Raw genomic sequence first — 18,803 nt, forward strand, 5'->3', positions numbered from 1 at the left:
ATATTGTGTTACTTTATGACGTATGACGTCATGTGATATTACGTTATAACGTATGACGGTATGAAGTATTACGTTATAACTTATGACGTCATGTAGTATTACGATATAACGTACAACGTTACATAGAATTACGATGTAACGCACAACGTTATGTCGTATTACGTTATAACGTATCATGTCATGTAGTATTACTTTATAACGTATGACGTCATGTAGTATTACGTTATTACGAATATCGTAATATTGTGTTACTTTATGACGTATGACGTCATGTAATATTACGTTATAACGTATGACGGTATGAAGTATTACGTTATTCCGTATAACGTTATATAGTGTTACTTTATGAAGTATGACGTTATGTTGTATTACGTTATAACGTATGACGTCATGTAGCATTAGGATATAACTTATTACGTTATGTAGTATTACGTTATTACGAATAACGTTATATTGTGTTACTTTATGTAGTATGACTTATGTAGTATGACGTGATATAGTATTACCTTATAATGTATGACGTTATGTAGCATTACGGTATTACGAATAACGTTGTATTGTGTTACTTTATAACGTATGACGTTATTTAGTGTTACGTTATAACGTATGACGTCGTGTAGTATTATGTTATAACGTATGACGTTATGTATTATTACGATATAACGTAATACGTTATGCAGTATTGGGTTATAACGTATGACGTCATGTAGTTTTGCGTTATAACGTATGACGTTACGCAGTATTACGTTATAACGTATGATGTTATGGAGTATTACGTTATAACGTATGACGTTATGTATTATTACGATATAGCGTACAACGTTATATAGAATTACGATATAACGCACAACGTTATGTCGTATTACGTTATAACGTATGAGGTCATGTGGTATTACGTTATTACGAATATCGTAATATTGTGTTACTTTATGAGGTATGACGTCATGTAGTATTACTTTATGACGTATGACGTCATGTAGTATTACGTTATAACGTATGACGTTATGTATTATTACGATATAGCGTACAACGTTATATAGAATTACGATATAACGCACAACGTTATGTCGTATTACGTTATAACGTATGAGGTCATGTGGTATTACGTTATTACGAATATCGTAATATTGTGTTACTTTATGAGGTGTGACGTCATGTAGTATTACTTTATGACGTATGACGTCATGTAGTATTACTTTATGACGTATGACGTTATGTATTATTACGATATAACGTATGACGTTATGCAGTATTAGGTTATAACGTATGACGTTATGTATTATTACGATATAACGTATGACGCCATGCAGTATTAGGTTATAACGTGTGACGTCATGTAATATTACGTTATAAGGTATGGCGTTATGTAGTATTACGATATAACGTATGACGTCATGTGGTATTACGTTATTGCTAATAACGGTATATTGTGTTACTTTATGACGTATGACGTCATTTAGTATTACGTCATAATGTATGGCGGTATGAAATATTACGTTATTCCGTATAACGTTATATAGTGTTACTTTATGATGTATGACGTTATGTTGTATTACGTTATAACGTATGCCGTCATGTAGTATTAGGATATAACGTACAACGTTGTATAGAATTACGATATAACGCACAACGTTATGTCGTATTAGGTTATAACGTATCATGTCATGTAGTATTACGTTATAACGTATGACGTTATGGAGTATTACGATATAACGTAATACGTTATGCAGTATTGGGTTATAACGTATGACGTCATGTAGTTTTGCGTTATAACGTATGACGTTACGCAGTATTACGTTATAACGTATGATGTTATGGAGTATTACGTTATAACGTATGACGTCATGTGGTATTGCTTTATTACGAATAACATTATATTGTGTTACTTTATGTAGTATGACTTATGTAGTATGACGTGATGTAGTATTACTTTATAATGTATGACGTTATGTAGCATTACGGTATTACGAGTAACGTTGTATTGTGTTACTTTATAACGTATGACGTCATGTAGTATTACCATATAACGTATGACGTTATGTATTATTACGATATAGCGTACAACGTTATATAGAATTACGATATAACGCACAACGTTATGTCGTATTCCGTTATAACGTATGAGGTCATGTGGTATTACGTTATTACGAATATCGTAATATTGTGTTACTTTATAACGTATGACGTCATGTAGTATCACGTTATTACGAATATCGTAATATTGTGTTACGTTATAACGTATGACGTCGTGTAGTATTACGTTATAACGTATGACGTTATGTATTATTACGATATAACGTAATACGTTATGCAGTATTGGGTTATAACGTATGACGTCATGTGGTATTACGTTATTACGAATATCGTTATATTGTGTTACTTTATAACGTATGGCGTTATTTAGTTTTACGTTATATCGTATGACGTCGTGTAGTATTACGTTATAACGTATGACGTTATGTATTATTACGATATAAAGTAATACGTTATGCAGTATTACGTTATAACGTATGATGTTATGGAGTATTACGTTATAACGTATGCCGTCATGTAGTATTACGTTATAACGTATGACGTTATGGAGTATGACGTTATAACGTATGACGTCATGTGGTATTACGTTATTACGAATATCGTTACATTGTGTTACGTTATAACGTATTTAGTAGTGTAGTTTTACGTTATAACGTATGCCGTCATGTAGTATTACGTTATAACATAAGACGTCATGTAGTATTACGTTATAACGTATGACGTTATGTTCTATTACGATATAACGTATGACGTTATGTATTATTACGATATAACGCATGTCGTTATGGAGTATTACATTATAACGTATGACGTCATGTGGTATTACGTTATTACGAATATCGTAATAATGTGTTACTTTATCAGGTATGACGTCGTGTAGTATTACTTCATGACTTATGACGTCATGTGGTATTACTTTACTACGAATAACGTTATATTGTGTTACTTTATAACGTATGGCGTTATGTAGTGTTACGTTATAACGTATGACGTCGTGTAGTATTACGTTACAACGTATGACGTTATGTATTATTACGATATAACGTAATACGTTATGCAGTATTAGGTTATAACGTATGACGTTACGCAGTATTACGTTATAACGTATGACGTTATGTTCTATTACGATATAACGTATGACGTTATGTTCTATTACGATATAACGTATGACGTTATGTATTATTACGATATAACGTATGTCGTTATGGAGTATTACATTATAACGTATGACGTCATGTGGTATTACGTTATTACGAATATCGTAATAATGTGTTACTTTATCACGTATGACGTCATGTAGTATTACGTTATTACGAATATCGTAATAATGTGTTACTTTATCACGTATGACGTCATGTAGTATTACTTCATGACGTATGACGTCATGTAGTATTACGTTATAACATATGACGTCATGTAGTATTACGATATAACGTACAACGTTGCATAGAATTACGATATAACGCACAACGTTATGTCGTATTACGTTATAACGTATCATGTCATGTAGTATTACGTTATAACGTATGACGTTATGGAGTATTACGTTATAACGTATGTTGTCATGTGGTATTACTTTACTACGAAGAACGTTATATTTTGTTACTTCATAACTTATGGCGTTATGTAGTGTTACGTTATAACGTATGACGTCGTGTAGTATTACGTTATAACGTATGACGTTATGGAGTATTACGTTATAACGTATGACCTCATGTGGTATTACGTTATTACGAATATCGTTACATTGTGTTACGTTATAACGTAATTAGTCGTGTAGTATTACGTTATAACGTATGACGTTATGTATTATTACGATATAACGTAATACGTTATGCAGTATTGGGTTATAACGTATGACGTCATGTAGTTTTGCGTTATAACGTATGACGTTACGCAGTATTACGTTATAACGTATGATGTTATGGAGAATTACGTTATAACGTATGATGTCATGTGGTATTACGTTATTACGAATAACGTTATATTGTGTTACTTTCTGTAGTATGACTTATGTAGTATGACGTGATGTAGCATTACTTTGTAATGTATGACGTTATGTAGCATTACGGTATTACGAATAACGTTGTATTGTGTTACTTTATAACGTATGACGTTATGTAGTGTTACGTTATAACGTATGACGTCGTGTAGAATTACGTTATATCGTATGACGTCATGTTGTATTACGATATTACGAATAACGTTATATTGTGTTACTTTATGTAGTATGACTTATGTAGTATGACGTGATGTAGTATTACCTTATAATGTATGACGTTATGTAGTGTTACGTTATAACGTATGACGTCGTGTAGTATTACATTATAACATATGACGTCATGTACTATTACGTACAACGTTATATAGAATTACGATATAACGCACAACGTTATGTCGTATTACGTTATAACGTATCATGTCATGTAGTATTACGTTATAACGTATGACGGTATGAAGTATTACGTTATTCCGTATAACGTTATATAGTGTTACTGTATGAAGTATGACGCCATGTAGTATTACGTTATAACATATGACGTCATGTAGTATTAAGATATAACGTATGACGTCATGTGGTATTACGTTATTACGAATAACGTTATATTGTGTTACTTTATGTAGTATGACTTATGTAGTATGACGTGATGTAGTATTACCTTATAATGTATGACGTTATGTAGTGTTACGTTATAACGTATGACGTCGTGTAGTATTACATTATAACATATGACGTCATGTACTATTACGATATAACGTACAACGTTATATAGAATTACGATATAACGCACAACGTTATGTCGTATTACGTTATAACGTATCATGTCATGTAGTATTACGTTATAACGTATGACGTTACGACGTATTACGTTATAACGTATGATGTTATGGAGTATTACGTTATAACGTATGATGTTATGGAGTATTACGTTATAACGAATGACATCATGTGGTATTACTTTACTACGAATAACGTTATATTGTGTTACTTTATAACGTATGGCGTTATGTAGTGTTACGTTATAACGTATGACGTCGTGTAGTATTAGGTTATAACGTATGACGTCGTGTAGTATTAGGTTATAACGTATGACGGTATGTATTATTACGATACAACGTAATACGTTATGCAGTATTAGGTTATAACGTATGACGTCATGTAGTTTTGCGTTATAACGGATGAAGTTACGCAGTATTACGTTATAACGTATGATGTTATGGAGTATTACGTTATAACGTATGACGTCATGTTGTATTACTTTACTACGAATAACGTTATATTGTGTTACTTTATAACGTATGGCGTTATGTAGTGTTACGTTATAACGTATGATGTTATGGAGTATTACGTTATAACGTATGACGTCATGTGGTATTACTTTACTGCGAATAACGTTATATTGTGTAACTTTATAACGTATGGCGTTATGTAGTGTTACGTTATAACGTATGACGTCGTGTAGTATTACGTTATAACGTATGACGTTATGTATTATTACGATATAACGTAATACGTTATGCAATATTAGGTTATAACGTATGACGTTACGCAGTATTACGTTATAACGTATGATCTTATGGAGTATTACGTTATAACGTATGCCGTCATGTAGTATTACGTTATAACATATGACGTCATGTACTATTACGATATAACGTACAACGTTATATAGAATTACGATATAACGCACAACGTTATATCGTATTACGTTATAACGTATCATGTAATGTAGTATTACGTTACAACGTATGACGTTACGCAGTATTACGTTATAACGTATGATGTTATGGAGTATTACGTTATAACGTATGACGTCATGTGGTATTACTTTACTACGAATAACGTTATATTGTGTTACTTTATAACGTATGGCGTTATGTAGTGTTACGTTATAACGCATGACGTCGTGTAGTATTAGGTTATAACGTATGACGTTATGTATTATTACGATACAACGTAATACGTTATGCAGTATTAGGTTATAACGTATGACGTTACGCAGTATTACGTTATAACGTATGATGTTATGGAGTATTACGTTATAACGTATGACGTCATGTGGTATTACTTTACTACGAATAACGTTATATTGTGTTACTTTATAACGTATGGCGTTATGTAGTGTTACGTTATAACGTATGACGTCGTGTAGTATTAGGTTATAACGTATGACGTTATGTATCATTACGATACAACGTAATACGTTATGCAGTATTAGGTTATAACGTATGACGTCATGTAGTTTTGCGTTATAACGTATGACGTTACGCAGTATTACGTTATAACGTATGATGTTATGGAGTATTAAGTTATAACGTATGACGTCATGTAGTATTACTTTACTACGAATAACGTTATATTGTGTTACTTTATGACGTATGACGTCATGTAGTATTACTTTATGACGTATGACGTCATGTAGTATTATTTTATGACGTACGACGTCATGTAGTATTAGGCTATAACGTATGACGTTATGTATTATTACGATATAACGTATGACGCCATGTAGTATTACGTTATAACATATGACGTCATGTAGTATTACGATATAACGTATGACGTCATGTGGTATTACGTTATTACGAATAACGTTATATTGTGTTACTTTATGTAGTATGACTTATGTAGTATGACGTGATGTAGTATTACCTTATAATGTATGACGTTATGTAGTGTTACGATATAACGTATGACGTCATGTAGTAATACGTTATAACGTATGCCGTCATTTAGTATTTCGTTATAACATATGACGTCATGTACTATTACGATATAACGTACAACGTTATATAGAATTACGATATAACGCACAACGTTATGTCGTGTTACGTTATAACGTATCATGTCATGTAGTATTACGTTATAACGTATGACGATACGACGTATTACGTTATAACGTATGATGTTATGGAGTATTACGTTATAACGTATGACGTCATGTGGTATTACTTTACTACGAATAACGTTATATTGTGTTACTTTATAACGTATGGCGTTATTTAGTTTTACGTTATATCGTATGACGTCGTGTAGTATTACGTTATAACGTATGACGTTATGTATTATTACGATATAAAGTAATACGTTATGCAGTATTACGTTATAACGTATGATGTTATGGAGTATTACGTTATAACGTATGCCGTCATGTAGTATTACGTTATAACGTATGACGTTATGGAGTATGACGTTATAACGTATGACGTCATGTGGTATTACGTTATTACGAATATCGTTACATTGTGTTACGTTATAACGTATTTAGTAGTGTAGTTTTACGTTATAACGTATGCCGTCATGTAGTATTACGTTATAACATAAGACGTCATGTAGTATTACGTTATAACGTATGACGTTATGTTCTATTACGATATAACGTATGACGTTATGTATTATTACGATATAACGTATGTCGTTATGGAGTATTACATTATAACGTATGACGTCATGTGGTATTACTTTACTACGAATAACGTTATATTGTGTTACTTTATAACGTATGGCGTTATGTAGTGTTACGTTATAACGTATGACGTCGTGTAGTATTACGTTACAACGTATGACGTTATGTATTATTACGATATAACGTAATACGTTATGCAGTATTAGGTTATAACGTATGACGTTACGCAGTATTACGTTATAACGTATGACGTTATGTTCTATTACGATATAACGTATGACGTTATGTTCTATTACGATATAACGTATGACGTTATGTATTATTACGATATAACGTATGTCGTTATGGAGTATTACATTATAACGTATGACGTCATGTGGTATTACGTTATTACGAATATCGTAATAATGTGTTACTTTATCACGTATGACGTCATGTAGTATTACGTTATTACGAATATCGTAATAATGTGTTACTTTATCACGTATGACGTCATGTAGTATTACTTCATGACGTATGACGTCATGTAGTATTACGTTATAACATATGACGTCATGTAGTATTACGATATAACGTACAACGTTGCATAGAATTACGATATAACGCACAACGTTATGTCGTATTACGTTATAACGTATCATGTCATGTAGTATTACGTTATAACGTATGACGTTATGGAGTATTACGTTATAACGTATGTCGTCATGTGGTATTACTTTACTACGAAGAACGTTATATTTTGTTACTTCATAACTTATGGCGTTATGTAGTGTTACGTTATAACGTATGACGTCGTGTAGTATTACGTTATAACGTATGACGTTATGGAGTATTACGTTATAACGTATGACCTCATGTGGTATTACGTTATTACGAATATCGTTACATTGTGTTACGTTATAACGTAATTAGTCGTGTAGTATTACGTTATAACGTATGACGTTATGTATTATTACGATATAACGTAATACGTTATGCAGTATTGGGTTATAACGTATGACGTCATGTAGTTTTGCGTTATAACGTATGACGTTACGCAGTATTACGTTATAACGTATGATGTTATGGAGTATTACGTTATAACGTATGATGTCATGTGGTATTACGTTATTACGAATAACGTTATATTGTGTTACTTTCTGTAGTATGACTTATGTAGTATGACGTGATGTAGCATTACTTTGTAATGTATGACGTTATGCAGCATTACGGTATTACGAATAACGTTGTATTGTGTTACTTTATAACGTATGACGTTATGTAGTGTTACGTTATAACGTATGACGTCGTGTAGAATTACGTTATAACGTATGACGTCATGTTGTATTACGATATTACGAATAACGTTATATTGTGTTACTTTATGTAGTATGACTTATGTAGTATGACGTGATGTAGTATTACCTTATAATGTATGACGTTATGTAGTGTTACGTTATAACGTATGACGTCGTGTAGTATTACATTATAACATATGACGTCATGTACTATTACGATATAACGTACAACGTTATATAGAATTACGATATAACGCACAACGTTATGTCGTATTACGTTATAACGTATCATGTCATGTAGTATTACGTTATAACGTATGACGGTATGAAGTATTACGTTATTCCGTATAACGTTATATAGTGTTACTTTATGAAGTATGACGCCATGTAGTATTACGTTATAACATATGACGTCATGTAGTATTAAGATATAACGTATGACGTCATGTGGTATTACGTTATTACGAATAACGTTATATTGTGTTACTTTATGTAGTATGACTTATGTAGTATGACGTGATGTAGTATTACCTTATAATGTATGACGTTATGTAGTGTTACGTTATAACGTATGACGTCGTGTAGTATTACATTATAACATATGACGTCATGTACTATTACGATATAACGTACAACGTTATATAGAATTACGATATAACGCACAACGTTATGTCGTATTACGTTATAACGTATCATGTCATGTAGTATTACGTTATAACGTATGACGTTACGACGTATTACGTTATAACGTATGATGTTATGGAGTATTACGTTATAACGTATGATGTTATGGAGTATTACGTTATAACGAATGACATCATGTGGTATTACTTTACTACGAATAACGTTATATTGTGTTACTTTATAACGTATGGCGTTATGTAGTGTTACGTTATATCGTATGACGTCGTGTAGTATTACGCTATAACGTATGACGTTATGTATTATTACGATATAAAGTAATACGTTATGCAGTATTAGGTTATAACGTATGACGTCATGTAGTTTTGCGTTATAACGTATGACGTTACGCAGTATTACGTTATAACGTATGATGTTATGGAGTATTACGTTATAACGTATGACGTCATGTGGTATTACTTTACTACGAATAACGTTATATTGCGTTACTTTATAACGTATGGCGTTATGTAGTGTTACGTTATTACGTATGACGTCGTGTAGTATTACGTTATAACGTATGACGTTATGTATTATTACGATATAACGTAATACGTTATGCAGAATTAGGTTATAACGTATGGCGTTATGTTGTATTACGATATAACGTATGACGTCATGTAATATTACGTTATAACGTATGGCGTTATGTTGTATTACGATATAACGTATGACGTCATGTGGTATTACGTTATTGCTAATAACGGTATATTGTGTTACTTTATGACGTATGACATCATGTAGTATTACGATATAACGTACAACGTTACATAGAATTACAATGTAACGCACAACGTTATGTCGTATTACGTTATAACGTATCATGTCATGTAGTATTACGTTATAACGTATGACGTTATGGAGTATTACGTTGTAACGTATGATGTCATGTGGTATGACGTTATCACGAATATCGTAATATTGTGTTACTTTATGACGTATGACGTCATGTAGTATTACTTTATGTCGTATGCCGTCATGTAGTATTACGTTATAACATATGACGTCATGTAGTATTACGATATAACGTACAACGTTGCATAGAATTACGATATAACGCACAACGTTATGTCGTATTACGTTATAACGTATAATGTCATGTAGTATTACGTTATAACGTATGACGTTATGGAGTATTACGTTATAACGTATGTCGTCATGTGGTATTACTTTACTACGAAGAACGTTATATTTTGTTACTTCATAACTTATGGCGTTATGTAGTGTTACGTTATTCCGTATAACGTTATATAGTGTTACTTTATGAAGTATGACGTTATGTTGTATTACGTTATAACGTATGACGTCATGTAGCATTAGGATATAACTTATTACGTTATGTAGTATTACGTTATTACGAATAACGTTATATTGTGTTACTTTATGTAGTATGACTTATGTAGTATGACGTGATATAGTATTACCTTATAATGTATGACGTTATGTAGCATTACGGTATTACGAATAACGTTGTATTGTGTTACTTTATAACGTATGACGTTATTTAGTGTTACGTTATAACGTATGACGTCGTGTAGTATTACGTTATAACGTATGACGTTATGTATTATTACGATATAGCGTACAACGTTATATAGAATTACGATATAACGCACAACGTTATGTCGTGTTACGTTATAACGTATGAGGTCATGTGGTATTACGTTATTACGAATATCGTAATATTGTGTTACTTTATGAGTTATGACGTCATGTAGTATTACTTTATGACGTATGACGTCATGTAGTATTACGTTATAACATACGACGTCATGTAGTATTACGATATAACGTACAACGTTACATAGAATTACAATGTAACGCACAACGTTATGTCGTATTACGTTATAACGTATCATGTCATGTAGTATTACGTTATAACGTATGACGTCATGGAGTATTACGTTATAACGTATGAGGTCATGTGGTATTACTTTATTACGAATATCGTAATGTTGTGTTACTTTATGAGGTATGACGTCATGTAGTATTACTTTATGACGTATGACATCATGTAGTATTACGTTATAACATATGACGTCATGTAGTATTACGATATAACGTACAACGTTATATAGAATTACGATATAACGCACAACGTTATGTCGCATTACGTTATAACGTATCATGTCATGTAGTATTACGTTATAACGTATGACGTTATGGAGTATTACGTTGTAACGTATGATGTCATGTGGTATTACGTTATCACGAATATCGTAATATTGTGTTACTTTATGACGTATGACGTCATGTAGTATTACTTTATGACGTATGACGTCATGTAGTATTACGTTATAACATATGACGTCATGTAGTATTACGATATAACGTATGACGTTATGGAGTATTACGTTGTAACGTATGATGTCATGTGGTATTACGTTATCACGAATATCGTAATATTGTGTTACTTTATGACGTATGACGTCATGTAGTATTACTTTATGACGTATGACGTCATGTAGTATTACGTTATAACATATGACGTCATGTAGTATTACGATATAACGTACAACGTTATATAGAATTACGATATAACGCACAACGTTATGTCGTATTACGTTATAACGTATCATGTCATGTAGTATTACGTTATAACGTATGACGTTATGGAGTATTACGTTGTAACGTATGATGTCATGTGGTATTACGTTATAACGAATATCGTAATATTGTGTTACTTTATGACGAATGGCGTCATGTGGTATTACTTTATGACGTATGACGACATGTAGTATTACTTTATGACGTATGACGTCATGTAGTATTAGGTTATAACGTATGACGTTATGCATTATTACGATACAACGTATGGCTTTATGTGGTATTACGATATAACGTATGACGTCATGTGGTATTACGTTATTCCGTATAACGTTATACAGTGTTACTTTATGAAGTATGACGTTATGTTGTATTACGTTATAACGTATGACGTCATGTAGCATTAGGATATAACTTATTACGTTATGTAGTATTACGTTATTGCGAATAACGTTATATTGTGTTACTTTATGTAGTATGACTTATGTAGTATGACGTGATATAGTATTACCTTATAATGTATGACGTTATGTAGCATTACGGTATTACGAATAACGTTGTATTCTGTTACTTTATAACGTATGACGTTATTTAGTGTTACGTTATAACGCATGACGTCGTGTAGTATTACATTATAACGTATGACGTTATGTATTATTACGATATAACGTAATACGTTATGCAGTATTGGGTTATAACGCATGACGTCATGTAGTTTTGCGTTATAACGTATGACGTTACGCAGTATTACGTTATAACGTATGATGTTATGGAGTATTACGTTATAACGTATGACGTTATGTATTATTACGATATAGCGTACAACGTTATATAGAATTACGATATAACGCACAACGTGATGTCGTATTACGTTATAACGTATGAGGTCATGTGGTATTACGTTATTACGAATATCGTAATATTGTGTTACCTTATGAGGTATGACGTCATGTAGTATTACGTTATAACATATGACGTCATGTAGTATTACGATATAACGTACAACGTTACATAGAATTACGATGTAACGCACAACGTTATGTCGCATTACGTTATAACGTATCATGTCATGTAGTATTGCGTTATAAAGTATGACCTTATGGAGTATTACGTTATAACGTATGAGGTCATGTGGTATTACGTTATAACATATGACGTTATGTATTATTACGATATAGCGTACAACGTTATATAGAATTACGATATAGCGCACAACGTTATGTCCTATTACGTTATAACGTATCATGTAATGTAGTATTACGTTATAAAGTATGACGTTATGGAGTATTACGTTATAACGTATGAGGTCATGTGGTATTACGTTATCACGAATATCGTAATATTGTGTTACTTTATGACGTATGACGTCATGTAGTATTACGTTATTACGAATATCGTAATATTGTGTTACTTTATGATGTATGACGTCATGTACTATTACGTCATAACGTATGACGGTATGAAATATTACGTTATTCCGTACAACGTTATATTGTGTTACCTTATGAAGTGTGACCTTATGTTGTATTACGTTATAACGTATGCCGTCATGTAGTATTAGGATATAACTTATTACGTTATGTAGTATTACGTTATTACGAATAACGTTATATAGTGATACTTTATAACGTATGACCTTATGTTGTGTTACGTTATAACGTATGACGTCATGTAGTATTACGATATAACGTACTACGTTATATAGAATTACGATATAACCCACAACGTTATGTCGTATTACGTTATAACGTATCATGTCATGTAGTATTACTTTATGACGTATGACGTCATGTAGTATTAGGTTATAACGTATGACGTTATGTACTATTACGATATAACGTATGGCGTTATGTAGTATTACGATATAACGTATGACGTCATGTGGTATTACTTTATTGCGAATAACGTTATATTGTGTTACTTTATGACGTATGACGTCATGTAGTATTACGTTATAACGTATGACGGTATGAAGTATTACGATATAACGTACAACGTTACATAGGATTACGATGTAACGCACCACGTTATGTCGTATTACGTTATAACGTATCATGTCATGTAGTATTATGTAATAACGTATGACGTCATGTGGTATTACGTTATTACGAAGGACGTTATATTGTGTTACTTTATGACGTATGACGTCATGTAGTATTACTTTATGACGTATGACGTCATGTAGTATTACGTTATAACGTATGACGTCATGTAGTATTACGATATAACGTACAACGTTACATAGAGTTACGATGTAACGCACAACGTTATGTCGTATTACGTTATAACGTATCATGTCATGTAGTATTACGTTATAACGTATGACGTTATGGAGTATTACGTTGTAACGTATGATGTCATGTGGTATTACGTTATAACGAATACCGTAATATTGTGTTACTTCATGACGAATGGCGTCATGTAGTATTACTTTATGACGTATGACGACATGTAGTATTACTTTATGACGTATGACGTCATGTAGTATTACGTCATAACGTATGACGGTATGGAGTATTACGTTATTCCGTATAACGTTATATAGTGTTACTTTATGAAGTATGACGTTATGTTGTATTACGTTATAACGTATGACGTCATGTAGCATTAGGATATAACTTATTACGTTATGTAGTATTACGTTATTGCGAATAACGTTATATTGTGTTACTTTATGTAGTATGACTTATGTAGTATGACGTGATATAGTATTACCTTATAATGTATGACGTTATGTAGCATTACGGTATTACGAATAACGTTGTATTGTGTTACTTTATAACGTATGACGTTATTTAGTGTTACGTTATAACGCATGACGTCGTGTAGTATTACATTATAACGTATGACGTTATGTATTATTACGATATCACGTAATACGTTATGCAGTATTGGGTTATAACGTATGACGTCATGTAGTTTTGCGTTATAACGTATGACGTTACGCAGTATTACGTTATAACGTATGATGTTATGGAGTATTACGTTATAAAGTATGACGTTATGGAGTATTTCGTTATAACGTATGAGGTCATGTGGAATTACGTTATCACGAATATCGTAATATTGTGTTACTTTATGACGTATGACGTCATGTAGTATTACTTTATGACGTATGACGTCATGTAGTATTACTTTATGACGTATGACGTCATGTAGTATTACGTTATAACATATAACGTCATGTAGTATTACGATATAACGTACAACGTTGCATAGAATTACGATATAACGCACAACGTTATGTCGTATTACGTTATAACGTATCATGTCATGTAGTATTACGTTATAACGTTCTCCGTTATGGAGTATTACGTTGAAACGTATGATGTCATGTGGTATTACGTTATAACGATTATCCTAATATTGTGTTACTTTAAGACGAATGACGTCATGTAGTATTACCTATGACGCATGACGACATGTAGTATTATTTTATGACGTATGACGTCATGTAGTATTAGGTTATAACGTATGACGTTATGTATTATTACGATATAACGTATGGCGTTATGTAGTATTACGTTATAACGTATGACGTTATGTATTATTACGATATAGCGTACAACGTTATATAGAACTACGATATAACCCACAACGTTATGTCGTATTACGTTATAACGTATGAGGTCATGTGGTATTACGTTATTACGAATATCGTAATATTGTGTTACTTTATGAGGTGTGACGTCATGTAGTATTACTTTATGACGTATGACGTCATGTAGTATTACTTTATGACGTATGACGTTATGTATTATTACGATATAACGTATGACGTTATGCAGTATTAGGTTATAACGTATGACGTTATGTATTATTACGATATAGCGTACAACGTTATATAGAATTACGATATAACGCACAACGTTATGTCGCATTACGTTATAACGTATGAGGTCGTGTGGTATTACGTTATTACGAATATCGTAATATTGTGTTACTTTATAACGTATGACGTCATGTAGTATCACGTTATTACGAATATCGTAATATTGTGTTACGTTATAACGTATGACGTCGTGTAGTATTACGTTATAACGTATGACGTTATGTATTATTACGATTTAACGTAATACGTTATGCAGTATTAGGTTATAACGTATGACGTCATGTGGTATTACGTTATTACGAATATCGTAATATTGTGTTACTTTATGAGATATGACGTCATGTAGTATTACTTTATGACGTATGACGTAATGTAGTATTACGTTATAACATACGACGTCATGTAGTATTACGATATAACGTACAACGATACATAGAATTACGATGTAACGCACAACGTTATGTCGTATTACGTTATAACGTATCATGTCATGTAGTATTATGTTATAACGTATGACGTCATGTGGTATTACGTTATTACGAAGAACGTTATATTGTGTTACTTTATAACGTATGACGTCATGTAGTATTACGTTATTACGAATATCGTAATATTGTGTTACTTTATGACGTATGACGTCATGTACTATTTCGTCATAACGTATGACGGTATGAAATATTACGTTATTCCGTATAACGTTATATTGTGTTACCTTATGAAGTGTGACCTTATGTTGTACTACGTTATAACGTATGCCGTCATGTAGTATTAGGATATAACTTATTACGTTATGTAGTATTACGTTATTACGAATAACGTTATATGGTGATACTTTATAACGTATGACCTTATGTTGTGTTACGTTATAACGTATGACGTCATGTAGTATTACGATATAACGTACTACGTTATATAGAATTACGATATAACGCTCAACGTTATATAGAATTACGATATAACGCTCAACGTTATGTCGTATTACGTTATAGCGTATCATGTCATGTAGTATTACTTTATGACGTATGACGTCATGTAGTATTAGGTTATAACGTATGGCGTTATGTATTATTACGATATATCGTATGGCGTTATGTAGTATTACGATATAACGTATGACGTCATGTGGTATTACGTTATTGCGAATAACGTTATATTGTGTTACTTTATGACGTATGACGTCATGTGATATTACGTTATAACGTATGACGGTATGAAGTATTACGTTATAACTTATGACGTCATGTAGTATTACGATATAACGTACAACGTTACATAGAATTACGATGTAACGCACAACGTTATGTCGTATTACGTTATAACGTATCATGTCATGTAGTATTACTTTATAACGTATGACGTCATGTAGTATTACGTTATTACGAATATCGTAATATTGTGTTACTTTATGACGTATGACGTCATGTAATATTACGTTATAACGTATGACGGTATGAAGTATTACGTTATTCCGTATAACGTTATATAGTGTTACTTTATGAAGTATGACGTTATGTTGTATTACGTTATAACGTATGACGTCATGTAGCATTAGGATATAACTTATTACGTTATGTAGTATTACGTTATTACGAATAACGTTATATTGTGTTACTTTATGTAGTATGACTTATGTAGTATGACGTGATATAGTATTACCTTATAATGTATGACGTTATGTAGCATTACGGTATTACGAATAACGTTGTATTGTGTTACTTTATAACGTATGACGTTATTTAGTGTTACGTTATAACGTATGACGTCGTGTAGTATTATGTTATAACGTATGACGTTATGTATTATTACGATATAACGTAATACGTTATGCAGTATTGGGTTATAACGTATGACGTCATGTAGTTTTGCGTTATAACGTATGACGTTACGCAGTATTACGTTATAACGTATGATGTTATGGAGTATTACGTTATAACGTATGACGTTATGTATTATTACGATATAGCGTACAACGATATATAGAATTACGATATAACGCACAACGTTATGTCGTATTACGTTATAACGTATGAGGTCATGTGGTATTACGTTATTACGAATATCGTAATATTGTGTTACTTTATGAGGTATGACGTCATGTAGTATTACTTTATGACGTATGACGTCATGTAGTATTACGTTATAACGTATGACGTTATGTATTATTACGATATAGCGTACAACGTTATATAGAATTACGATATAACGCACAACGTTATGTCGTATTACGTTATAACGTATGAGGTCATGTGGTATTACGTTATTACGAATATCGTAATATTGTGTTACTTTATGAGGTGTGACGTCATGTAATATTACGTTATAAGGTATGGCGTTATGTAGTATTACGATATAACGTATGACGTCATGTGGTATTACGTTATTGCTAATAACGGTATATTGTGTTACTTTATGACGTATGACGTCATTTAGTATTACGTCATAATGTATGGCGGTATGAAATATTACGTTATTCCGTATAACTTTATATAGTGTTACTTTATGATGTATGACGTTATGTTGTATTACGTTATAACGTATGCCGTCATGTAGTATTAGGATATAACGTACAACGTTGTATAGAATTACGATATAACGCACAACGTTATGTCGTATTAGGTTATAACGTATCATGTCATGTAGTATTACGTTATAACGTATGACGTTATGGAGTATTACGATATAACGTAATACGTTATGCAGTATTGGGTTATAACGTATGACGTCATGTAGTTTTGCGTTATAACGTATGACGTTACGCAGTATTACGTTATAACGTATGATGTTATGGAGTATTACGTTATAACGTATGACGTCATGTGGTATTGCTTTATTACGAATAACATTATATTGTGTTACTTTATGTAGTATGACTTATGTAGTATGACGTGATGTAGTATTACTTTATAATGTATGACGTTATGTAGCATTACGGTATTACGAGTAACGTTGTATTGTGTTACTTTATAACGTATGACGTCATGTAGTATTACCATATAACGTATGACGTTATGTATTATTACGATA

Source organism: Bombus terrestris, unplaced genomic scaffold, assembly GCF_910591885.1.
Source record: "Bombus terrestris unplaced genomic scaffold, iyBomTerr1.2, whole genome shotgun sequence".
Taxonomy (NCBI): domain Eukaryota; kingdom Metazoa; phylum Arthropoda; class Insecta; order Hymenoptera; family Apidae; genus Bombus; species Bombus terrestris.